This window comes from Pelodiscus sinensis, chromosome 29, assembly GCF_052426305.1.
Source record: "Pelodiscus sinensis isolate ZL-2025 chromosome 29, ASM5242630v1, whole genome shotgun sequence".
NCBI classification, from domain to species: Eukaryota; Metazoa; Chordata; order Testudines; family Trionychidae; genus Pelodiscus; species Pelodiscus sinensis.
In genome coordinates this window covers 17,613,769-17,639,816 of record NC_143080.1, presented here as the reverse complement: position 1 = coordinate 17,639,816, position 26,048 = coordinate 17,613,769, and the positions used below count along the sequence as shown (strand labels likewise).

Sequence of the window (26,048 nt, the reverse complement as noted above, 5' to 3'; positions counted from 1 at the left end):
CAAACTACCTCAGCTTCCAAAGCGTGCACGTACATTTCAACGTACCACAGGTGAATTTCCCCAAGTGACACGCACCCGGTGAACCGCATTGCCCGAGCAAGACGCAGAGCGCGCGCCCCACAAAATCCAACCCCCGATCGAGAACCGTACTTAACTTGAGAATCTGAAAGCGAGTCTTCCAAACCGGCAAAGACGAGCCGACCTCTTCTTCGTTCGCAGAGAACGCTTCAGAGCGCGCCGACGCGGAACGCTTCCTATGGAAATGAAAAACAATTCTCACGGTTAAGGCGCGCCCTACAAACGCAAACTACCTCAGCTTCCAAAGCGTGCACGTACATTTCAACGTACCACAGGTGAATTTCCCCAAGTGACACGCACCCGGTGAACCGCATTGCCCGAGCAAGACGCAGAGCGCGCGCCCCACAAAATCCAACCCCCGATCGAGAACCGTACTTAACTTGGGAATCTGAAAGCGAGTCTTCCAAACCGGCAAAGACGAGCCGACCTCTTCTTCGTTCGCAGAGAACGCTTCGGAGCGCGCCGACGCGGAACGCTTCCTATGGAAATAAAAAACAATTCTCACGGTTAAGGCGCGCCCTACAAACGCAAACTACCTCAGCTTCCAAAGCGTGCACGTACATTTCAACGTACCACAGGTGAATTTCCCCAAGTGACACGCACCCGGTGAACCGCATTGCCCGAGCAAGACGCAGAGCGCGCGCCCCACAAAATCCAACCCCCGATCGAGGACCGTACTTAACTTGAGAATCTGAAAGCGAGTCTTCCAAACCGGCAAAGACGAGCCGACCTCTTCTTCGTTCGCAGAGAACGCTTCAGAGCGCGCCGACGCGGAACGCTTCCTATGGAAATGAAAAACAATTCTCACGGTTAAGGCGCGCCCTACAAACGCAAACTACCTCAGCTTCCAAAGCGTGCACGTACATTTCAACGTACCACAGGTGAATTTCCCCAAGTGACACGCACCCGGTGAACCGCATTGCCCGAGCAAGACGCAGAGCGCGCGCCCCACAAAATCCAACCCCCGATCGAGAACCGTACTTAACTTGAGAATCTGAAAGCGAGTCTTCCAAACCGGCAAAGACGAGCCGACCTCTTCTTCGTTCGCAGAGAAAGCTTCAGAGCGCGCCGACGCGGAACGCTTCCTATGGAAATGAAAAACAATTCTCACGGTTAAGGCGCGCCCTACAAACGCAAACTACCTCAGCTTCCAAAGCGTGCACGTACATTTCAACGTACCACAGGTGAATTTCCCCAAGTGACACGCACCCGGTGAACCGCATTGCCCGAGCAAGACGCAGAGCGCGCGCCCCACAAAATCCAACCCCCGATCGAGAACCGTACTTAACTTGAGAATCTGAAAGCGAGTCTTCCAAACCGGCAAAGACGAGCCGACCTCTTCTTCGTTCGCAGAGAAAGCTTCAGAGCGCGCCGACGCGGAACGCTTCCTATGGAAATGAAAAACAATTCTCACGGTTAAGGCGCGCCCTACAAACGCAAACTACCTCAGCTTCCAAAGCGTGCACGTACATTTCAACGTACCACAGGTGAATTTCCCCAAGTGACACGCACCCGGTGAACCGCATTGCCCGAGCAAGACGCAGAGCGCGCGCCCCACAAAATCCAACCCCCGATCGAGAACCGTACTTAACTTGAGAATCTGAAAGCGAGTCTTCCAAACCGGCAAAGACGAGCCGACCTCTTCTTCGTTCGCAGAGAACGCTTCAGAGCGCGCCGACGCGGAACGCTTCCTATGGAAATGAAAAACAATTCTCACGGTTAAGGCGCGCCCTACAAACGCAAACTACCTCAGCTTCCAAAGCGTGCACGTACATTTCAACGTACCACAGGTGAATTTCCCCAAGTGACACGCACCCGGTGAACCGCATTGCCCGAGCAAGACGCAGAGCGCGCGCCCCACAAAATCCAACCCCCGATCGAGAACCGTACTTAACTTGGGAATCTGAAAGCGAGTCTTCCAAACCGGCAAAGACGAGCCGACCTCTTCTTCGTTCGCAGAGAACGCTTCAGAGCGCGCCGACGCGGAACGCTTCCTATGGAAATGAAAAACAATTCTCACGGTTAAGGCACATATAACAAACATAAACCTTTGCTTCCAAAACACATGTGCTATGTTATGTATGTGAATTTCCCCAGTGACATGCACTCCTCCACTGTGGGGGGGTGACTCGTCTCCTGCAGAAAGTAAAGTGTAACGGTTATGTAACAACACAGCGGGAGGGTTAGGAGCAGGGGTGGAACGCTGCCTGCTGCCGGAAGTAACCGGCTGCCAGTGCTCACCCTGCACCACCGCCTCCTCCATAAGTGGCTGGTCAACAGTCCCACATCCTAGGACAGTGACCTCGGTGGACTCCACAGGAATACTTTCCAGGAATTCCTCATAGCCTCGAATGCTCCTCAGCCTGTAGCTCTCCCACCTGCTGCCTGAGAGATTCCACCAGCAGGCACCTTTCACAACGGTTGTCTCCCCCAGCCTGGAGATCGCTCAGTGGGAATTGCAAGCCACAAATACTGCAACACCACACCAGGACTTGGGTAGAGGCATCCATGCTCAGGTTCTCTGTCTGGATACAGGCACAAGCGCTTCGGGTCTTCATCACCATCAGTCACTCCCTCTGCTCAACTCCCTCTTCAACTCCCCTGTCTGCTTCGCTCCCCTGGTCGCACTGCTCTGGCTTTTTAAAGCCTGCTTGCCTAGATCAGGCCTGCCCCCTTCTGAGTCACACAGGGGAAGGCTGAGCCTGAGGCTAATCAGAAGCAATCAAGGGAACAATGGCAGGCTCTCAGTCCCAACTGCCACAGAAGCTGAAACTGAAACTGCTAGCACTCACCTGGAATCAGACTCTCAATTCACACTTCAAACAGTCAGGCGCACACACACACCACAGCTTGTACTCTCACCGGGTAGCCTCTTCGGCGGTGGGGTCGCTTTGCTCTCCCTCTTCAACTCCCCTGTCTGCGGTCCCCTGTCCGCTTAATGATGTGTGTTTTGCAGAATGGCGATCGGAAACAATTCCCCGTATCATCTTCCCACATGAATTAAATACACTACAAATAACATAAAATGCAATTAAATCGCATTACAAAAATGAGAACAGAAGAATGGTACTTTAACCAAAAATACAGCCCAGCGCTACCCGATATCAACACTCACCATGATCGTAGGAGTGCCTAGCTACACCTCCTCAGAGCAACCCAAAGCTGAATGACTCCCTGGGCCTAGATGCCCAGCTTAAATGCTACCATAAGCTCCGCCCCTCAATATCCCAGCATGCCTTGAGGCCAAAGGAAGGTATAAATGCAGACTCATAGGCCGCAGACTCCCTTTACTTCATTTCTACATTAGCAGCGGCAAGAGCTGCTCATGCTGAAGCATTTACCATCTGTTCGCCTAACAAATACTATTCTCCACAGACTCAAACTCTGTGACCAGGTGAGGCTACAGTCATCCTATTTCAGGTTCCTAAAAGGAAAACCTTGCCCCCAGAAAGGGGGGGGTTCTCAGGGCGTACGTAGCTACTGGGGGCTGAAATAGCTACTTTAGATGTAGTGAAGGGGATGTTTGAACCGGAGTATATGCAGAGTGTAGGAAACATTACTTGGCTGGTGCCAGAGAGGATACACACTGCCTCATTCTCAAGATGAAGTGGGGGGGGGGGGGGTTGTTCCCTGTTGTAGTGCCAGGCCACCTGATACAAACAAGAAACCCACCGTGCCCCCCAGAGCCAATATGATGGGCAAATGGCAACCTGTGAGAACTTTGATGATGTGAGGTTCGGCACTGGCCACCGCTTCCTTTCAGGCTCCCTCCCCCCATCTCTTCTAGACCCCACTGCCTCCCCAATACTTAATTTTCATACACAAAGGTCTCAGACCTCAATCCTGACACAAATTAGAAAGTGGGTGGCCAAGTATGGAGCGGCAGCTGCTAGGAGAGTGCTCAGTTCTAAAGGCAACCCCGCCCTCCACACACACACACACACCGGCACCACTGGTAAAGGACAAAGGTAGCAATTACCTTGGAGCCATTCCATTTCAAATGTCCCATGGGCCTGAGACACCGCCACTGTTACCAGAATCACAGTAGGACTTCCTGCCCACCTTCACTATGCACATCACACAGAAGCGACTGGCACGGTCCATACGCCCCTCTACGTCGGTCTCACCACACGCCGCCCACACCCTCCGTGCCAACTCCACCCCTCCTGTTAGTCTGCAACCGGCACAAACGGTGCATGCAAGCACCAGTTCGTGAAAACTCCCTAGCCCCTCCACCTACAAGCCACTTCCAGAAGGGTGTATGAGTCCCTTTCGTGTCTCAGTGGAGGTAAACACAAAACCCCTCACCCCTTCCCACACCGCAAAACCCTGCCCCAACCCACACACCTCAAAAAACTCTCCCAGAGCCAGACCCCTTACTCTTGCCCAAACCCGAGGCCCAGTCTGAGGAAACTGAGTGTACGTGGAAGACAACTAGCAACAGACACAGGAGAAATTGAGTGAGAGTGAATTGGCCTGTTATTTTGAAATAACTATTCCCCAGAGCTGTGTCTAGACGGGCCAGTTTTTCTGGAAAAACTTGCCAGCCGTCTACACTGGCCGCTTGAATTTCCACAAAAGCACTGACTTCCTACTGTAAGAAATCAGTGTTTCTTGCGGAAATACTATTCTGCTCCCTTTTGCGCAAAAGGGCCAGTGTACACAGCTCAGATTTGTTTTCCACAAAAGAGCCCCGATCACAAAAATGGCGATCGGGGCTTTTTTGCGGAAAAGCGCGTCTAGATTGGCAAGAATGCTTTTACACAAAAAGTGCTTTTGCGGAAAAGCGTCTGTGCCAATCTAGACGTTCTGTGCTGAAAATGCCTTTAACGGAAAACTTTCAGCGGCTGAATCCCGACGCCTGGGGCAGAGCAGCTGGGGTGCTGCCGGGTTGGTCCCGTGGCGCCGCCCCTGGGGTCCCCGAGTCAGCACCCCAGCTGCTCTGCCCCTGGCTTCCTGGAATCAGCCGCTGATCTGTTTCAGCAGCGGCTGAATCGGGGACCCCTGGGGCAGAGCAGCTGGGGTCCTGCCGGGTTGGTCCCGCAGCGCCGTCCTTTGGCGCTGCGGGACCAACCCGGCACCGCTCCAGCTGCTCTAGGGGCAGCGCTACGAGACCAACGTGGCAGCGCCCCAGATGCTCTGCTCCAGGCTTCCCCGATTCAGCTGCTGGTCAGTTTCAGCAGCAGCTGAATGGGGGAAGCCTGTCCGGTTGCCCCAGCACTTCCGGGTTCCCGATGGTGCCGGACCATCAGGAGTCCCGGAGCATTGGATGCCGGACTAATGGAGTTTTACTGTATTTTGAAAAATATTTTCAAATACTTTAACCCCCAAAATACCTTATTTGAAATAATTTCCCAGTGTGAACATAGCCAAACATTAGCGCTACGCTGCAATGCTATTTCCATATACTCAAGAATCCCAAAATATCAATCCCTCGTCTTCACAGCAAACTTGGTTTTTTTAGATTCATTATGCCAAGGTCCCTGTAAATATCATTCTACGAGGCAAAAGGGACCTTTTCTTAGAGCACTTTATTTTGAAATTTGGCATCATGTAGACAGCACCAAATGATGAAATAAGATAAGATACACAATTTGAGCGATACAAATTGTGTATCTTATCTCAATGCTATTTCAAAATGGCTTATTTCAAGTACTCTGTAGAACTCTGAGGGTGAAGGAGGGGTAAAGAGAGTCTCAAAGGTTCTCCCTCCACCCGCTTTCCTCTCTCAGGTTCTTTCCCCAGCCCCTCCCCAGTTACTTTGACCCCAAATAAAAAACACACCCACTTTATTGTTTCCAAAAAACAATGTCAGTTTTATTGTATCTGCGATGGGGGAGGGGGAGAGGATTAAGAGAGGGAAGGCAAAGAGGGGCAAGGCACAGGCCCCTAGTGGGGAGGTCTGGGGAGCGTGTCACTGGGGTCCTTGTGAGAAACTTTCCCTCAGGGCCTCCCAGATGTGCACCCCCACCTGAAGAGCCTGCTGGATGGCAGCTGTTCAAAGGGCCTGCTGACCGGGCCTGCCTTTGCTTCCTCCCCCTTCAGATCACAAATATTGTGGAGCACAGAACACTGGCCACTACTTGGGGGAATGTTCCACTCCCCAACATCCAGCCGGGTGACAAGACATCTCAACCTATGGGGGGAGGAATAGCTCAGTGGTTTGAGCATTACCCTGTTAAACCCAGGGTTCTGAGCTCAACCCTTGAGGAGGCCATTTAGGGATCTGGGGCAAATCTGTCAGGGATGGTACTTGGTCCTGCCATGAGGGCAGGGGACTGGACTCAATGACCTATCAAGGTCCCTTCCAGCTCTATGAGATAGGTATAGCTCCATATATTTATTTATATTAACCTCACCTTGAGACACCCTCCACTACAGGGCAGGCCCGGCGAAGCCGGGCATTGAAGCATTCCTTGCTAGGGTCAAGGTGTCTGGTGTAAAGCTTCGTGAGCCAGGGCAACAGAGTGTAGGTCACATCCCCCACAATGCACAGTTGCATGTACACATCCCCCACCCTGATGATGAGGTCAGGGAATAAACTGCCTGCCTCCAGCTTCTGGAAGACTCTGGAGTCGCAGAAGATGTGAGCGTCACGTGCCTTCCTCGACCAGCCTAAGAAAATGTCGGTAAACTGCCCACGGTGGTTGAGAGGGCCTGTGGGACCATGGAGAAGTAACCTCCTAGTTTATATACACAGACATCGGGGCTCGGGCACCGATGTGGGTGCCATCAATAATATCACCGCCGCACGGTTCCGTGTTGCTGAGGTGGATGACCCTGAGCAGCTGGATGGTGTTGATGGCCCGCATGTGACATAGTGCGGGTGCTGTCTACTTTGTAACCCGGTATTCCCTCCTAGCTGTGTTGCTATGTGTGATTCCCAATGAGCATATTGGCCCCAGACACCTAAGTCTCAGCCTGAGCACATAACAAGGCTGTTCCCAGGGCGAGACAAAAGAAGAGAGGTGGGGTCGGCCATCAGGCTGGGGGGTAGGGCCTGGGAGTTGAGTTGGTCTAAAACATCCTCACTCCACCTAGCCCAGCCCAGACTGAGAAAGGGAGTGAAGCCCCTTCCCCTCGAGAGGACTAAGGCTGTCTGCCCTCGCTCCTATGTTAACATCTCTCCTATGCTATGCTGTGTCTCTGAGAAGAAATAAACCCTTTTACTCTACTGGCTGGCTGAGACACACATCTGGCTGTGGATGGGGGTGCAGGGTCAGGGGCTCCCCAACACACCATCACACCTGTAGCAGGAGACCAACAAACAGAGAATCACTGGGGTGCCTGAGCCCTGTGCAGGTCCCTCAGCCCACCCCTTCCCTGCCCACACATACCAGGAGCCACCCCCTACGTAGCCTATCCGTGGCAGGGCTGTGTGAGGGTGGGACTGAAAAATTGCCTGGGAAAGGGGCTTCTCCACCACCCCCAACCACTCTTTCCCTAGGGTTCCCCATTCCAGCACTTCACACACCCCTTCCGGGACCTTAGCTGGAGAGCGCCACGCCTGCGTGACGTGGGCCCTGACGGTCGACTTTTCCACACCAAACTGGTTCCCGACACATCGGTAGCTGTCCGGCGTGGTGACCTTCCACACGGCAATGGTGACCCGCTTCTCCAGAGGGGAATGTGGGTCGCATGCGTGTCCCGTCGTGTGAGGGCAGGGGAGAGCCAGGAACACAGCTCCAGGAAGATCTCCTTCCTTGTGCAGAAATTCTGGAGCCGCTGTTGGTCATCCCAGAGCTCCATGTCGAGCTGGTCCCACCCGTCAGATCTAGTCTCCAGTGCAAGAAGCGGCGGTGCACAGCGTGGTGCAGCTGGAAGAGCTGCGCTCCCAGACAATCAGCTGGTGGTTGTGTTCCTGCGGGGCCAGGAGGGCAGCCTGCAGAAACTGCAGCACGATAGCTAAGGGCCGTCAAGTGCCCAGAGGCACCTCTAGCTCCACGACTGGCAAGCTGAGGTATCCACAAGGGCAACCGGAGCAGTCAGAGCAAAGGCTTTGCTGTCCCTCCAGGGAAAGGAGAAGCACCCGAGAAATGGCTGTACGGCGGGGGGAGGGGGGGGGGGAGGGTGTCACTTTGCTAACTTCAGAGGTTCCCTTATCCTGCTTCCCTGCTTTTCTAGCACAGGACCTAGGCCCATCCCTGGGGCAGATGGTGCTGTCTGCCCAGCCACTGATGGTGTCGACAGAGGGGGGTGGGATCAAGCCCACCATCCTGTACTCCCCAGGCAAATCCCTGCCCTATCCCTGAGTTCACTGGAGATCCCACTCTGTCTCCCTGCCTTCAGTGGGTCCCTTCTCCTGCCTTTCTAATGTGGGAGCCAGCTCCATCCCTGGGGTATCTATGTTGGCTGTTTGGCCGCTCCCAGGGTGGGTGGGACTTGGGCCCACCAGCCTGCCCTGCCCAGGCGAAAGGGTCTCAGATAGCCTCAAGCAGCAGCTCCCAGCAGTAATTGCTGACCCGATGCCCTGCCTGAAGTGGTTCTGCGTGGCCTTAAATGCAATTCTGCATCCAATCAGTGTGGACGCTTTAGTTTGAAATAGCTAAGTGCTTTTCGAAATAAGACTGCAGTGTAAACATACCCTAAGGGTATGTCTACACTGCAAGTTTCCTTCAGAAAAAGCTATTCTGGAAGATATCTTCTGGAAAAGCTGATTTTGGAAATAGCACATCCACATTAGGGGAGCTTATCGCAGACTAATTTTGAGGCTTCCCGGTAGTGTGGACGCTCTATCTCGATTTAGCGCCCCAGGATGCACTGGAAAGGACTAACTTTAGAATGAGGCGCTATTTTGACATAGCAGCAGTGGAGAGCCCACTCGCTCACCTGCTGCTGAAAAAGCTTTTTCAGAAGAGGCGTTTTTCCGACACTGGTAAACCTCATTCCATGAGGAATAAGCCCTCCATTGTTTCAATTTTCTTTTGAAATAACGCAATTGCTGTGTGGATGCTACTGTTGTTCTGCCAGAATAACGTCCCTTATTCCAGAAAAACGGCACAGTGTAGACACACCCTTAGGGTATGGCTACACTACAGCACTAATTGGAACTAACTTAGAATTAGTTAATTCTAATTAAGCTAATTAATTCGAATTAGTGCATCTAGACCTAAAAGCTAATTCGAATTAGCATTTTGCTAAATCAAAATAGCATGTCCACATTGAGTGGACCCTGAACCGAAGTTAAGGCTGGCCGGAATGAGTGCCTGCAGGGCATCAGGTTAGGACTTAGAGTGTGGAGCTGCTGCCTCCGGCTAGCCGAGGGCTGTGCTTAAAGGAACCCGACCCCCACCCCGGACAGACAGTTCTCAGGGTTCCCCGCTTGCTTGTTTACCTCGATGAGGGACAGCAAAGCAGTCCTGTCTTGGAGTGCCCTGAGTGCCCACACTTGGCACATCACAGCACTCGGCCATCAGCCCGGCTGCACTTGCCGCAGCCTGCCATCCAAGGGGATCAATTGGGGGGATCCAGGCGGCCCTGCAGGAGAGCTTCCACCCTGAGGAGCCCGCAGAGCCACCCCAGTCCTCCCCATCGGGGGCTCGTGCCCCATTCCTCCCTCACCTCCTTCCACTTACCTCTCCCTAGTCCCCCTTCCTGATGTAAAAAATAAATGACACGTGGGTTGTTAAATAAAGAGACTTTCTATTTTTGAAAACTGAGGGGTGGGGATTAACCTCTGGGGAGACTGGGAAAAGGTGGTGGGAGAGGGGAAGAGAGATGGTGGGAGAGGGGAGGTGGAAACCTGGGAAGAGGGAGCTGGAAGGGGGAAGCCAGGAGAGGAGGAGGAGGGGAAGTATAAAACTATGGTACACCATATCTTCAGTACTGTGTACAGATGTGATCTCCTCACCTCAAAAAAGCTATTTTGGCCTTGGAAAGGGTTCAGAAAAGGGCAACTACAATGATCAGGGGTTTGGAACAGGTCCCATATGAAGAGAGGCTAAAGAGACTGGGACTTTTCAGCTCAGAAAAGAGGAGACTGAGGGGGATATGATAGAGGTCTATAAAATCATGAGTGGTGTGGAGAGGGTGAATAAAGAAAAGTTATTCATTAGTTCTCATAATAGAAGGACTAGAGTACACCAAATGAAATGAATGGACAGCAGGCTTAAAACTAATAAGCAAAAGTTGTTCTTCTCACAGCACATAGTCAACCTGTGGAACTCCTTGCCGCAGGAGGCTGTAAAGGCTGTCCAGACTACCGGATGCTCTTTCCAAAAAAAAAAAAAAAAGCGCACCCGGAAGTGCTCCTGGCAGGGCATGGGGGCAGCCTTTATTTCCCGGTGCTGCTGCATGCCCTTCCCAGAGACGCGTGCTTAAAGGGAACCCCAGGACAGCCTGCACTGATTCCTCTGCAAGGGCGGCAGAAACTCCCCCGCGTGTGCTCTCACTCACTAAGGTCTGTAGCTGAGGGTAGTATATCCTTTAGCCCTTTCCCCACCTCTTCCCTCTGTATGGGGCCCTCTTCTACAAGAACACTGAGTCAGTCAGCCATGACGCACCACCGCTCTCCCTTGCGCGACTGGCGTACCTGCAGAATTCCCGTTGGCTCCTGAGCCCTTAACCCGTGGAGATGCTCACCTGGAATGCCTGCACGTGTGCCGTACAAGGACACGGCAGAAGCAGAGCAAGGACAAAGACACAGACAGAAACAGACAGACAGACAACGTATTGGCCAATACGAGAAAGCAACAAGAGAGAAACACATGAGAGGGAGCCAGAAGCTTTACCACCTTGCGTCTTCCTCCTCGAGCCAAGCGTCCTCTGAGGAGGACACCGTGTCCCAGAGAAACTAGCACCCCTGACAAACGGGAGCCCTGTTTCTCCCACAACCAAGGAAGCACCTCGGGAACCTCCGCTCGGACTCGCTGTCTAAGCAAACGTGACTTCCCTTCCTAGAGCCGAGTGGGCCGTAAGCCGAGAGATTTCCAGACCCGACACTTATCTCCGTGTCAGCGACGGCTGCTCCGCTCCCAGACGGACGGTTCGCGCCTCGCTTCGACCAAGCTCCCGAGCTCGCTGTTCTCGTTTCCGTTCCATCCCCAGACGGGAGGACACCGGGAGGGTTGACTTCTTATCGCTCGCTACCGAACACAGCAGAGGGGGAAAACCAACCAAACAACTTAGCGTTTCAGTCCGCAAGGACGCGGCATCGCTTCTCCTCCCACCATCGCACCGCAGCCTCCCACCATCGGCCACCCCCTCCCGCTGCCACTACAGGACCGCGGAGAGAAAGGAGGCCTCGAATCTCTATCCACGCTCTGTTGAACCGCCTGCTGCCCCTTCACCAGTCCCCAAGCCACCAGGCTCCGTGACCCAGCAGGAAGCTCTCTGCCTCAGAAGAAACCTACGGCCAGGACGCTTGAAGATTTCAAAGCACGCATCTCTTACTCACACAGAGCCATGGGAAGGCCCAACGCTGAGGAAATTTCACGTGTCCCGAGAATCACGTCCAGGCAGCTCAAGTCCATCTCGGACGGTTTCTTCTCCGCCCATGGCCCCGCACTGATTGCTCTGCAAGGGCGGCAGAAAAAGCCCCGCGTGAACTCTCACTCACTAAGGTCTGTGGCTGTGGGTATTCTATCCTTTAGCCCTTTTCCCTGCTCTTCCCTCTGTATGGGGCCCTCTTCTACAAGAACACTGAGTCAGTCAGCCATGACGCACCACCGCTCTCCCTTGCGCGACTGGCGTACCTGCAGAATTCCCGTTGGCTCCTGAGCCCTTAACCCGTGGAGATGCTCACCTGGAATGCCTGCACGTGTGCCGTACAAGGACACGGCAGAAGCAGAGCAAGGACAAAGACACAGACAGAAACAGACAGACAGACAACGTATTGGCCAATACGAGAAAGCAACAAGAGAGAAACACATGAGAGGCAGCCAGAAGCTTTACCACCTTGCGTCTTCCTCCTCGAGCCAAGCGTCCTCTGAGGAGGACACCGTGTCCCAGAGAAACTAGCACCCCTGACAAACGGGAGCCCTGTTTCTCCCACAACCAAGGAAGCACCTCGGGAACCTCCGCTCGGACTCGCTGTCTAAGCAAACGTGACTTCCCTTCCTAGACCCAGGTGGGCCGTAAGCCGAGAGATTTCCAGACCCGACACTTATCTCCGTGTCAGCGACGGCTGCTCCGCTCCCAGACGGACGGTTCGTGCCTCGCTTCGACCAAGCTCCCGAGCTCGCTGTTCTCGTTTCCGTTCCATCCCCAGACGGGAGGACACCGGGAGGGTTGACTTCTTATCGCTCGCTACCGAACACAGCAGAGGGGGAAAACCAACCAAACAACTTAGCGTTTCAGTCCGCAAGGACGCGGCAGTGCTTCTCCTCCCACCATCGCACCGCAGCCTCCCACCATCGGCCACCCCCTCCCGCTGCCACTACAGGACCGCGGAGAGAAAGGAGGCCTCGAATCTCTATCCACGCTCTGTTGAACCGCCTGCTGCCCCTTCACCAGTCCCCAAGCCACCAGGCTCCGTGACCCAGCAGGAAGCTCTCTGCCTCAGAAGAAACCTACGGCCAGGACGCTTGAAGATTTCAAAGCACGCATCTCTTACTCACACAGAGCCATGGGAAGGCCCAACGCTGAGGAAATTTCACGTGTCCCGAGAATCACGTCCAGGCAGCTCAAGTCCATCTCGGACGGTTTCTTCTCCGCCCATGGCCCCGCACTGATTGCTCTGCAAGGGCGGCAGAAAAAGCCCCGCGTGAACTCTCACTCACTAAGGTCTGTGGCTGTGGGTATTCTATCCTTTAGCCCTTTTCCCCGCTCTTCCCTCTGTATGGGGCCCTCTTCTACAAGAACACTGAGTCAGTCAGCCATGACGCACCACCGCTCTCCCTTGCGCGACTGGCGTACCTGCAGAATTCCCGTTGGCTCCTGAGCCCTTAACCCGTGGAGATGCTCACCTGGAATGCCTGCACGTGTGCCGTACAAGGACACGGCAGAAGCAGAGCAAGGACAAAGACACAGACAGAAACAGACAGACAGACAACGTATTGGCCAATACGAGAAAGCAACAAGAGAGAAACACATGAGAGGCAGCCAGAAGCTTTACCACCTTGCGTCTTCCTCCTCGAGCCAAGCGTCCTCTGAGGAGGACACCGTGTCCCAGAGAAACTAGCACCCCTGACAAACGGGAGCCCTGTTTCTCCCACAACCAAGGAAGCACCTCGGGAACCTCCGCTCGGACTCGCTGTCTAAGCAAACGTGACTTCCCTTCCTAGACCCAGGTGGGCCGTAAGCCGAGAGATTTCCAGACCCGACACTTATCTCCGTGTCAGCGACGGCTGCTCCGCTCCCAGACGGACGGTTCGCGCCTCGCTTCGACCAAGCTCCCGAGCTCGCTGTTCTCGTTTCCGTTCCATCCCCAGACGGGAGGACACCGGGAGGGTTGACTTCTTATCGCTCGCTACCGAACACAGCAGAGGGGGAAAACCAACCAAACAACTTAGCGTTTCAGTCCGCAAGGACGCGGCAGTGCTTCTCCTCCCACCATCGCACCGCAGCCTCCCACCATCGGCCACCCCCTCCCGCTGCCACTACAGGACCGCGGAGAGAAAGGAGGCCTCGAATCTCTATCCACGCTCTGTTGAACCGCCTGCTGCCCCTTCACCAGTCCCCAAGCCACCAGGCTCCGTGACCCAGCAGGAAGCTCTCTGCCTCAGAAGAAACCTACGGCCAGGACGCTTGAAGATTTCAAAGCACGCATCTCTTACTCACACAGAGCCATGGGAAGGCCCAACGCTGAGGAAATTTCACGTGTCCCGAGAATCACGTCCAGGCAGCTCAAGTCCATCTCGGACGGTTTCTTCTCCGCCCATGGCCCCGCACTGATTGCTCTGCAAGGGCGGCAGAAAAAGCCCCGCGTGAACTCTCACTCACTAAGGTCTGTGGCTGTGGGTATTCTATCCTTTAGCCCTTTTCCCCGCTCTTCCCTCTGTATGGGGCCCTCTTCTACAAGAACACTGAGTCAGTCAGCCATGACGCACCACCGCTCTCCCTTGCGCGACTGGCGTACCTGCAGAATTCCCGTTGGCTCCTGAGCCCTTAACCCGTGGAGATGCTCACCTGGAATGCCTGCACGTGTGCCGTACAAGGACACGGCAGAAGCAGAGCAAGGACAAAGACACAGACAGAAACAGACAGACAGACAACGTATTGGCCAATACGAGAAAGCAACAAGAGAGAAACACATGAGAGGCAGCCAGAAGCTTTACCACCTTGCGTCTTCCTCCTCGAGCCAAGCGTCCTCTGAGGAGGACACCGTGTCCCAGAGAAACTAGCACCCCTGACAAACGGGAGCCCTGTTTCTCCCACAACCAAGGAAGCACCTCGGGAACCTCCGCTCGGACTCGCTGTCTAAGCAAACGTGACTTCCCTTCCTAGACCCAGGTGGGCCGTAAGCCGAGAGATTTCCAGACCCGACACTTATCTCCGTGTCAGCGACGGCTGCTCCGCTCCCAGACGGACGGTTCGCGCCTCGCTTCGACCAAGCTCCCGAGCTCGCTGTTCTCGTTTCCGTTCCATCCCCAGACGGGAGGACACCGGGAGGGTTGACTTCTTATCGCTCGCTACCGAACACAGCAGAGGGGGAAAACCAACCAAACAACTTAGCGTTTCAGTCCGCAAGGACGCGGCAGTGCTTCTCCTCCCACCATCGCACCGCAGCCTCCCACCATCGGCCACCCCCTCCCGCTGCCACTACAGGACCGCGGAGAGAAAGGAGGCCTCGAATCTCTATCCACGCTCTGTTGAACCGCCTGCTGCCCCTTCACCAGTCCCCAAGCCACCAGGCTCCGTGACCCAGCAGGAAGCTCTCTGCCTCAGAAGAAACCTACGGCCAGGACGCTTGAAGATTTCAAAGCACGCATCTCTTACTCACACAGAGCCATGGGAAGGCCCAACGCTGAGGAAATTTCACGTGTCCCAAGAATCACGTCCAGGCAGCTCAAGTCCATCTCGGACGGTTTCTTCTCCGCCCATGGCCCCGCACTGATTGCTCTGCAAGGGCGGCAGAAAAAGCCCCGCGTGAACTCTCACTCACTAAGGTCTGTGGCTGTGGGTATTCTATCCTTTAGCCCTTTTCCCCGCTCTTCCCTCTCTATCGGGCCCTCTTCTACAAGAACACTGAGTCAGTCAGCCATGACGCACCACCGCTCTCCCTTGCGCGACTGGCGTACCTGCAGAATTCCCGTTGGCTCCTGAGCCCTTAACCCGTGGAGATGCTCACCTGGAATGCCTGCACGTGTGCCGTACAAGGACACGGCAGAAGCAGAGCAAGGACAAAGACACAGACAGAAACAGACAGACAGACAACGTATTGGCCAATACGAGAGAGCAACCAGAGAGAAACACATGAGAGGCAGCCAGAAGCTTTACCACCTTGCGTCTTCCTCCTCGAGCCAAGCGTCCTCTGAGGAGGACACCGTGTCCCAGAGAAACTAGCACCCCTGACAAACGGGAGCCCTGTTTCTCCCACGACCAAGGAAGCACCTCGGGAACCTCCGCTCGGACTCGCTGTCTAAGCAAACGTGACTTCCCTTCCTAGAGCCGAGTGGGCCGTAAGCCGAGAGATTTCCAGACCCGACACTTATCTCCGTGTCAGCGACGGCTGCTCCGCTCCCAGACGGACGGTTCGCGCCTCGCTTCGACCAAGCTCCCGAGCTCGCTGTTCTCGTTTCCGTTCCATCCCCAGACGGGAGGACACCGGGAGGGTTGACTTCTTATCGCTCGCTACCGAACACAGCAGAGGGGGAAAACCAACCAAACAACTTAGCGTTTCAGTCCGCAAGGACGCGGCATCGCTTCTCCTCCCACCATCGCACCGCAGCCTCCCACCATCGGCCACCCCCTCCCGCTGCCACTACAGGACCGCGGAGAGAAAGGAGGCCTCGAATCTCTATCCACGCTCTGTTGAACCGCCTGCTGCCCCTTCACCAGTCCCCAAGCCACCAGGCTCCGTGACCCAGCAGGAAGCTCTCTGCCTCAGAAGAAACCTACGGCCAGGACGCTTGAAGATTTCAAAGCACGCATCTCTTACTCACACAGAGCCATGGGAAGGCCCAACGCTTAGGAAATTTCACGTGTCCCAAGAATCACGTCCAGGCAGCTCAAGTCCATCTCGGACGGTTTCTTCTCCGCCCATGGCCCCGCACTGATTGCTCTGCAAGGGCGGCAGAAAAAGCCCCGCGTGAACTCTCACTCACTAAGGTCTGTGGCTGTGGGTATTCTATCCTTTAGCCCTTTCCCCCGCTCTTCCCTCTCTATCGGGCCCTCTTCTACAAGAACACTGAGTCAGTCAGCCATGACGCACCACCGCTCTCCCTTGCGCGACTGGCGTACCTGCAGAATTCCCGTTGGCTCCTGAGCCCTTAACCCGTGGAGATGCTCACCTGGAATGCCTGCACGTGTGCCGTACAAGGACACGGCAGAAGCAGAGCAAGGACAAAGACACAGACAGAAACAGACAGACAGACAACGTATTGGCCAATACGAGAGAGCAACAAGAGAGAAACACATGAGAGAGAGCCAGAAGCTTTACCACCTTGCGTCTTCCTCCTCGAGCCAAGCGTCCTCTGAGAAGGACACCGTGTCCCAGAGAAACTAGCACCCCTGACAAACGGGAGCCCTGTTTCTCCCACGACCAAGGAAGCACCTCGGGAACCTCCGCTCGGACTCGCTATCTAAGCAAACGTGACTTCCCTTCCTAGAGCCGAGTGGGCCGTAAGCCGAGAGATTTCCAGACCCGACACTTATCTCCGTGTCAGCGACGGCTGCTCCGCTCCCAGACGGACGGTTCGCGCCTCGCTTCGACCAAGCTCCCGAGCTCGCTGTTCTCGTTTCCGTTCCATCCCCAGACGGGAGGACACCGGGAGGGTTGACTTCTTATCGCTCGCTACCGAACACAGCAGAGGGGGAAAACCAACCAAACAACTTAGCGTTTCAGTCCGCAAGGACGCGGCATCGCTTCTCCTCCCACCATCGCACCGCAGCCTCCCACCATCGGCCACCCCCTCCCGCTGCCACTACAGGACCGCGGAGAGAAAGGAGGCCTCGAATCTCTATCCACGCTCTGTTGAACCGCCTGCTGCCCCTTCACCAGTCCCCAAGCCACCAGGCTCCGTGACCCAGCAGGAAGCTCTCTGCCTCAGAAGAAACCTACGGCCAGGACGCTTGAAGATTTCAAAGCACGCATCTCTTACTCACACAGAGCCATGGGAAGGCCCAACGCTGAGGAAATTTCACGTGTCCCGAGAATCACGTCCAGGCAGCTCAAGTCCATCTCGGACGGTTTCTTCTCCGCCCATGGCCCCGCACTGATTGCTCTGCAAGGGCGGCAGAAAAAGCCCCGCGTGAACTCTCACTCACTAAGGTCTGTGGCTGTGGGTATTCTATCCTTTAGCCCTTTCCCCCGCTCTTCCCTCTCTATCGGGCCCTCTTCTACAAGAACACTGAGTCAGTCAGCCATGACGCACCACCGCTCTCCCTTGCGCGACTGGCGTACCTGCAGAATTCCCGTTGGCTCCTGAGCCCTTAACTCGTGGAGATGCTCACCTGGAATGCCTGCACGTGTGCCGTACAAGGACACGGCAGAAGCAGAGCAAGGACAAAGACACAGACAGAAACAGACAGACAGACAACGTATTGGCCAATACGAGAGAGCAACAAGAGAGAAACACATGAGAGGCAGCCAGAAGCTTTACCACCTTGCGTCTTCCTCCTCGAGCCAAGCGTCCTCTGAGAAGGACACCGTGTCCCAGAGAAACTAGCACCCCTGACAAACGGGAGCCCTGTTTCTCCGACGACCAAGTAAGCACCTCGGGAACCTCCGCTCGGACTCGCTATCTAAGCAAACGTGACTTCCCTTCCTAGAGCCGAGTGGGCCGTAAGCCGAGAGATTTCCAGACCCGACACTTATCTCCGTGTCAGCGACGGCTGCTCCGCTCCCAGACGGACGGTTCGCGCCTCGCTTCGACCAAGCTCCCGAGCTCGCTGTTCTCGTTTCCGTTCCATCCCCAGACGGGAGGACACCGGGAGGGTTGACTTCTTATCGCTCGCTACCGAACACAGCAGAGGGGGAAAACCAACCAAACAACTTAGCGTTTCAGTCCGCAAGGACGCGGCAGTGCTTCTCCTCCCACCATCGCACCGCAGCCTCCCACCATCGGCCACCCCCTCCCGCTGCCACTACAGGACCGCGGAGAGAAAGGAGGCCTCGAATCTCTATCCACGCTCTGTTGAACCGCCTGCTGCCCCTTCACCAGTCCCCAAGCCACCAGGCTCCGTGACCCAGCAGGAAGCTCTCTGCCTCAGAAGAAACCTACGGCCAGGACGCTTGAAGATTTCAAAGCACGCATCTCTTACTCACACAGAGCCATGGGAAGGCCCAACGCTGAGGAAATTTCACGTGTCCCGAGAATCACGTCCAGGCAGCTCAAGTCCATCTCGGACGGTTTCTTCTCCGCCCATGGCCCCGCACTGATTGCTCTGCAAGGGCGGCAGAAAAAGCCCCGCGTGAACTCTCACTCACTAAGGTCTGTGGCTGTGGGTATTCTATCCTTTAGCCCTTTTCCCCGCTCTTCCCTCTCTATCGGGCCCTCTTCTACAAGAACACTGAGTCAGTCAGCCATGACGCACCACCGCTCTCCCTTGCGCGACTGGCGTACCTGCAGAATTCCCGTTGGCTCCTGAGCCCTTAACCCGTGGAGATGCTCACCTGGAATGCCTGCACGTGTGCCGTACAAGGACAAGGCAGAAGCAGAGCAAGGACAAAGACACAGACAGAAACAGACAGACAGACAACGTATTGGCCAATACGAGAAAGCAACAAGAGAGAAACACATGAGAGGCAGCCAGAAGCTTTACCACCTTGCGTCTTCCTCCTCGAGCCAAGCGTCCTCTGAGGAGGACACCGTGTCCCAGAGAAACTAGCACCCCTGACAAACGGGAGCCCTGTTTCTCCCACAACCAAGGAAGCACCTCGGGAACCTCCGCTCGGACTCGCTGTCTAAGCAAACGTGACTTCCCTTCCTAGACCCAGGTGGGCCGTAAGCCGAGAGATTTCCAGACCCGACACTTATCTCCGTGTCAGCGACGGCTGCTCCGCTCCCAGACGGACGGTTCGCGCCTCGCTTCGACCAAGCTCCCGAGCTCGCTGTTCTCGTTTCCGTTCCATCCCCAGACGGGAGGACACCGGGAGGGTTGACTTCTTATCGCTCGCTACCGAACACAGCAGAGGGGGAAAACCAACCAACCAACTTAGCGTTTCAGTCCGCAAGGACGCGGCAGTGCTTCTCCTCCCACCATCGCACCGCAGCCTCCCACCATCGGCCACCCCCTCCCGCTGCCACTACAGGACCGCGGAGAGAAAGGAGGCCTCGAATCTCTATCCACGCTCTGTTGAACCGCCTGCTGCCCCTTCACCAGTCCCCAAGCCACCAGGCTCCGTGACCCAGCAGGAAGCTCTCTGCCTCAGAAGAAACCTACGGCCAGGACGCTTGAAGATTTCAAAGCACGCATCTCTTACTCACACAGAGCCATGGGAAGGCCCAACGCTGAGGAAATTTCACGTGTCCCAAGAATCACGTCCAGGCAGCTCAAGTCCATCTCGGACGGTTTCTTCTCCGCCCATGGCCCCGCACTGATTGCTCTGCAAGGGCGGCAGAAAAAGCCCCGCGTGAACTCTCACTCACTAAGGTCTGTGGCTGTGGGTATTCTATCCTTTAGCCCTTTTCCCCGCTCTTCCCTCTCTATCGGGCCCTCTTCTACAAGAACACTGAGTCAGTCAGCCATGACGCACCACCGCTCTCCCTTGCGCGACTGGCGTACCTGCAGAATTACCGTTGGCTCCTGAGCCCTTAACCCGTGGAGATGCTCACCTGGAATGCCTGCACGTGTGCCGTACAAGGACACGGCAGAAGCAGAGCAAGGACAAAGACACAGACAGAAACAGACAGACAGACAACGTATTGGCCAATACGAGAGAGCAACCAGAGAGAAACACATGAGAGAGAGCCAGAAGCTTTACCACCTTGCGTCTTCCTCCTCGAGCCAAGCGTCCTCTGAGGAGGACACCGTGTCCCAGAGAAACTAGCACCCCTGACAAACGGGAGCCCTGTTTCTCCCACGACCAAGGAAGCACCTCGGGAACCTCCGCTCGGACTCGCTGTCTAAGCAAACGTGACTTCCCTTCCTAGAGCCGAGTGGGCCGTAAGCCGAGAGATTTCCAGACCCGACACTTATCTCCGTGTCAGCGACGGCTGCTCCGCTCCCAGACGGACGGTTCGCGCCTCGCTTCGACCAAGCTCCCGAGCTCGCTGTTCTCGTTTCCGTTCCATCCCCAGACGGGAGGACACCGGGAGGGTTGACTTCTTATCGCTCGCTACCGAACACAGCAGAGGGGGAAAACCAACCAAACAACTTAGCGTTTCAGTCCGCAAGGACGCGGCATCGCTTCTCCTCCCACCATCGCACCGCAGCCTCCCACCATCGGCCACCCCCTCCCGCTGCCACTACAGGACCGCGGAGAGAAAGGAGGCCTCGAATCTCTATCCACGCTCTGTTGAACCGCCTGCTGCCCCTTCACCAGTCCCCAAGCCACCAGGCTCCGTGACCCAGCAGGAAGCTCTCTGCCTCAGAAGAAACCTACGGCCAGGACGCTTGAAGATTTCAAAGCACGCATCTCTTACTCACACAGAGCCATGGGAAGGCCCAACGCTTAGGAAATTTCACGTGTCCCAAGAATCACGTCCAGGCAGCTCAAGTCCATCTCGGACGGTTTCTTCTCCGCCCATGGCCCCGCACTGATTGCTCTGCAAGGGCGGCAGAAAAAGCCCCGCGTGAACTCTCACTCACTAAGGTCTGTGGCTGTGGGTATTCTATCCTTTAGCCCTTTCCCCCGCTCTTCCCTCTCTATCGGGCCCTCTTCTACAAGAACACTGAGTCAGTCAGCCATGACGCACCACCGCTCTCCCTTGCGCGACTGGCGTACCTGCAGAATTCCCGTTGGCTCCTGAGCCCTTAACCCGTGGAGATGCTCACCTGGAATGCCTGCACGTGTGCCGTACAAGGACACGGCAGAAGCAGAGCAAGGACAAAGACACAGACAGAAACAGACAGACAGACAACGTATTGGCCAATACGAGAGAGCAACAAGAGAGAAACACATGAGAGAGAGCCAGAAGCTTTACCACCTTGCGTCTTCCTCCTCGAGCCAAGCGTCCTCTGAGAAGGACACCGTGTCCCAGAGAAACTAGCACCCCTGACAAACGGGAGCCCTGTTTCTCCCACGACCAAGGAAGCACCTCGGGAACCTCCGCTCGGACTCGCTATCTAAGCAAACGTGACTTCCCTTCCTAGAGCCGAGTGGGCCGTAAGCCGAGAGATTTCCAGACCCGACACTTATCTCCGTGTCAGCGACGGCTGCTCCGCTCCCAGACGGACGGTTCGCGCCTCGCTTCGACCAAGCTCCCGAGCTCGCTGTTCTCGTTTCCGTTCCATCCCCAGACGGGAGGACACCGGGAGGGTTGACTTCTTATCGCTCGCTACCGAACACAGCAGAGGGGGAAAACCAACCAAACAACTTAGCGTTTCAGTCCGCAAGGACGCGGCATCGCTTCTCCTCCCACCATCGCACCGCAGCCTCCCACCATCGGCCACCCCCTCCCGCTGCCACTACAGGACCGCGGAGAGAAAGGAGGCCTCGAATCTCTATCCACGCTCTGTTGAACCGCCTGCTGCCCCTTCACCAGTCCCCAAGCCACCAGGCTCCGTGACCCAGCAGGAAGCTCTCTGCCTCAGAAGAAACCTACGGCCAGGACGCTTGAAGATTTCAAAGCACGCATCTCTTACTCACACAGAGCCATGGGAAGGCCCAACGCTGAGGAAATTTCACGTGTCCCGAGAATCACGTCCAGGCAGCTCAAGTCCATCTCGGACGGTTTCTTCTCCGCTCATGGCCCCGCACTGATTGCTCTGCAAGGGCGGCAGAAAAAGCCCCGCGTGAACTCTCACTCACTAAGGTCTGTGGCTGTGGGTATTCTATCCTTTAGCCCTTTTCCCCGCTCTTCCCTCTCTATCGGGCCCTCTTCTACAAGAACACTGAGTCAGTCAGCCATGACGCACCACCGCTCTCCCTTGCGCGACTGGCGTACCTGCAGAATTCCCGTTGGCTCCTGAGCCCTTAACCCGTGGAGATGCTCACCTGGAATGCCTGCACGTGTGCCGTACAAGGACACGGCAGAAGCAGAGCAAGGACAAAGACACAGACAGAAACAGACAGACAGACAACGTATTGGCCAATACGAGAGAGCAACAAGAGAGAAACACATGAGAGGCAGCCAGAAGCTTTACCACCTTGCGTCTTCCTCCTCGAGCCAAGCGTCCTCTGAGGAGGACACCGTGTCCCAGAGAAACTAGCACCCCTGACAAACGGGAGCCCTGTTTCTCCCACGACCAAGGAAGCACCTCGGGAACCTCCGCTCGGACTCGCTATCTAAGCAAACGTGACTTCCCTTCCTAGAGCCGAGTGGGCCGTAAGCCGAGAGATTTCCAGACCCGACACTTATCTCCGTGTCAGCGACGGCTGCTCCGCTCCCAGACGGACGGTTCGCGCCTCGCTTCGACCAAGCTCCCGAGCTCGCTGTTCTCGTTTCCGTTCCATCCCCAGACGGGAGGACACCGGGAGGGTTGACTTCTTATCGCTCGCTACCGAACACAGCAGAGGGGGAAAACCAACCAAACAACTTAGCGTTTCAGTCCGCAAGGACGCGGCATCGCTTCTCCTCCCACCATCGCACCGCAGCTTCCCACCATCGGCCACCCCCTCCCGCTGCCACTACAGGACCGCGGAGAGAAAGGAGGCCTCGAATCTCTATCCACGCTCTGTTGAACCGCCTGCTGCCCCTTCACCAGTCCCCAAGCCACCAGGCTCCGTGACCCAGCAGGAAGCTCTCTGCCTCAGAAGAAACCTACGGCCAGGACGCTTGAAGATTTCAAAGCACGCATCTCTTACTCACACAGAGCCATGGGAAGGCCCAACGCTGAGGAAATTTCACGTGTCCCGAGAATCACGTCCAGGCAGCTCAAGTCCATCTCGGACGGTTTCTTCTCCGCCCATGGCCCCGCACTGATTGCTCTGCAAGGGCGGCAGAAAAAGCCCCGCGTGAACTCTCACTCACTAAGGTCTGTGGCTGTGGGTATTCTATCCTTTAGCCCTTTTCCCCGCTCTTCCCTCTCTATCGGGCCCTCTTCTACAAGAACACTGAGTCAGTCAGCCATGACGCACCACCGCTCTCCCTTGCGCGACTGGCGTACCTGCAGAATTCCCGTTGGCTCCTGAGCCCTTAACCCGTGGAGATGCTCACCTGGAATGCCTGCACGTGTGCCGTACAAGGACACGGCAGAAGCAGAGCAAGGACAAAGACACAGACAGAAACAGACAGACAGACAACGTATTGGCCAATACGAGAGAGCAACAAGAGAGAAACACATGAGAGGCAGCCAGAAGCTTTACCACCTTGCGTCTTCCTCCTCGAGCCAAGCGTCCTCTGAGGAGGACACCGTGTCCCAGAGAAACTAGCACCCCTGACAAACGGGAGCCCTGTTTCTCCCACGACCAAGGAAGCACCTCGGGAACCTCCGCTCGGACTCGCTATCTAAGCAAACGTGACTTCCCTTCCTAGAGCCGAGTGGGCCGTAAGCCGAGAGATTTCCAGACCCGACACTTATCTCCGTGTCAGCGACGGCTGCTCCGCTCCCAGACGGATGGTTCGCGCCTCGCTTCGACCAAGCTCCCGAGCTCGCTGTTCTCGTTTCCGTTCCATCCCCAGACGGGAGGACACCGGGAGGGTTGACTTCTTATCGCTCGCTACCGAACACAGCAGAGGGGGAAAACCAACCAAACAACTTAGCGTTTCAGTCCGCAAGGACGCGGCATCGCTTCTCCTCCCACCATCGCACCGCAGCCTCCCACCATCGGCCACCCCCTCCCGCTGCCACTACAGGACCGCGGAGAGAAAGGAGGCCTCGAATCTCTATCCACGCTCTGTTGAACCGCCTGCTGTCCCTTCACCAGTCCCCAAGCCACCAGGCTCCGTGACCCAGCAGGAAGCTCTCTGCCTCAGAAGAAACCTACGGCCAGGACGCTTGAAGATTTCAAAGCACGCATCTCTTACTCACACAGAGCCATGGGAAGGCCCAACGCTGAGGAAATTTCACGTGTCCCGAGAATCACGTCCTGGCAGCTCAAGTCCATCTCGGACGGTTTCTTCTCCGCCCATGGCCCCGCACTGATTCCTCTGCAAGGGCGGCAGAAAAAGCCCAGCGTGAGCTCTCACTCACTAAGGTCTGTGGCTGTGGGAATTCTATCCTTTAGGCCCATGGTCACCAACCAGTAGATAGCAAGCTACCGCTAGATCTCAGTGGCTCTAAGAGTATCTCTTGAGCCCTCTCTGAACTGCACGCCTGCGCAGTACATACATTAGCTTTCCTCATTCGAGGAGCAGCTACTCACCGAGCAACAACACAGGTGAGTAGCTGCGAGGAATGGTGGGACCTGGGAGGTCTGGAGGGCTGAAACACCCCAGCCAGCTGTCTGTGGCTTTCAGCAGAAAGAGGCTGCCCCACAGTCCAGCTGATCTGCGGCTTCTCTTCTGCGCTTGCCCACGTGGAGCTTGGTGCACTCTGGCTGAGTGCCATGGCCAGCTCTCCGGGCAGCCACTTCCCTTCCCTCCAGCCCGGATTGGCTGGTGTAGGGAACTCCCTGCCCCCAACCTTGTTCCCTCTCATCTGCCCCAAATCTTTCCCCCTCCCTCCTGGACCCGTTCCCTCTCCCTTGTCCCCCCATCCCACTGTATAAACCATCCCCCCCTCTGCAGAAACCTGTCCCCCGGCAGCCTGCCCCCCCTGCAGAAACCAGTTCCCTCTGGCACCCTGTCTCCTACTGCAGAAACCTGTCCCCCTGCCTTCCCCACTATAGAAACCTGTCCCCCCCCCAGCACCCTGTCCCCTGCTGCAGAAACCTGTCCTGGCACTCTGCCCCCTCTTCCCTGCCCCCACTGGCACCCTGTTCCCTGCCCCAGAACGCACTAGCACCCCTCCCCAGTACTGTGTCCCCTGCTCCCAAAGGACTTTTCTATGGGTCAGTGACCCCTGTCTCAAGGCAGGTTCCCTGCCATTCTTATAAATAAAGACAATGTAGAAACTTTTTGTGTTTAACACAACATTTTATTTAAAAATGAAGCTTGGCCAACAAACCCCAAATTGGGGCCAAGCCCCCATCTGGCCACAACCACTCCTGCACTCCCCCTTCCCCAGACCCTAGATCTGAGCCTATCAAACACTGGAACCCCCTGCCCTGAGCCCCTCACATACCCCAACCCAAATTCCTGCATTCTCACATCCACAAGCCTGTGACTTGCTTAGTATCCCGACACTGCCCAGCCTGGAACCCCCTCCCCGAGCCAGTGCTCAGGGAGCTCCGTGCGGAAAAAAAGTGGCAGCCATTTTTATGCTAATGAAGCGGGGGAGATTTAAATCCCCACTTCATTAGCAACTGCGATACGTCTAATTTACATCCCTTTTCCGAAAAGTCTAGACGTAGCCTAGGAGTTTTTCAGGATTCTGGAGATATCCCAGAAAAACTCTTCCGCATCCAGGGTTGCGTTTGCTCTTCCGCTTGTTTAGTGGAAGAGCAATCAGGCTCTTTCGGTCACCCCTATATTCCTCTTTCCACAAGGAATAAGGTGGCTTCCAAAAGAAGGGTTTTTTTTCTGACATTTGGTCCAGTCTAGACAGGCAAAATGTTGGAAAAACCTCAATCTACAGAAGAATTGTTTTTTTTAAAAGAAAAGCAGCAGTAGAAGGATTGGGGACAGCAAGTGATGGAGAGGAGGAGAATAGAGAGAGCGGGGATTCAAGGAAGGGACGGGGCGGTAAATCTTGGCTTGGTCTGTCATTTAAAAAGTGATCTT

At 55.6% G+C, this 26,048-nt stretch overlaps 1 long non-coding RNA gene across 2 annotated transcripts; it reads right to left on the bottom strand.

Moving 5' to 3' along the window:
- Positions 1–743: 743 nt before the first annotated feature.
- On the bottom strand, positions 744–11,642 carry LOC142824250 (uncharacterized). Of its 2 annotated transcripts, XR_016348046.1 has the most exons (4): positions 11,474–11,642; positions 7,553–7,939; positions 2,941–3,087; positions 744–2,072 (listed from the first exon to the last, which is right to left on the bottom strand). It is a non-coding gene; the product is annotated as an uncharacterized LOC142824250 (long non-coding RNA). The 2 variants fall into 2 exon arrangements; XR_016348045.1 differs by lacking the exon at positions 7,553–7,939.
- Positions 11,643–26,048: the final 14,406 nt, after the last annotated feature.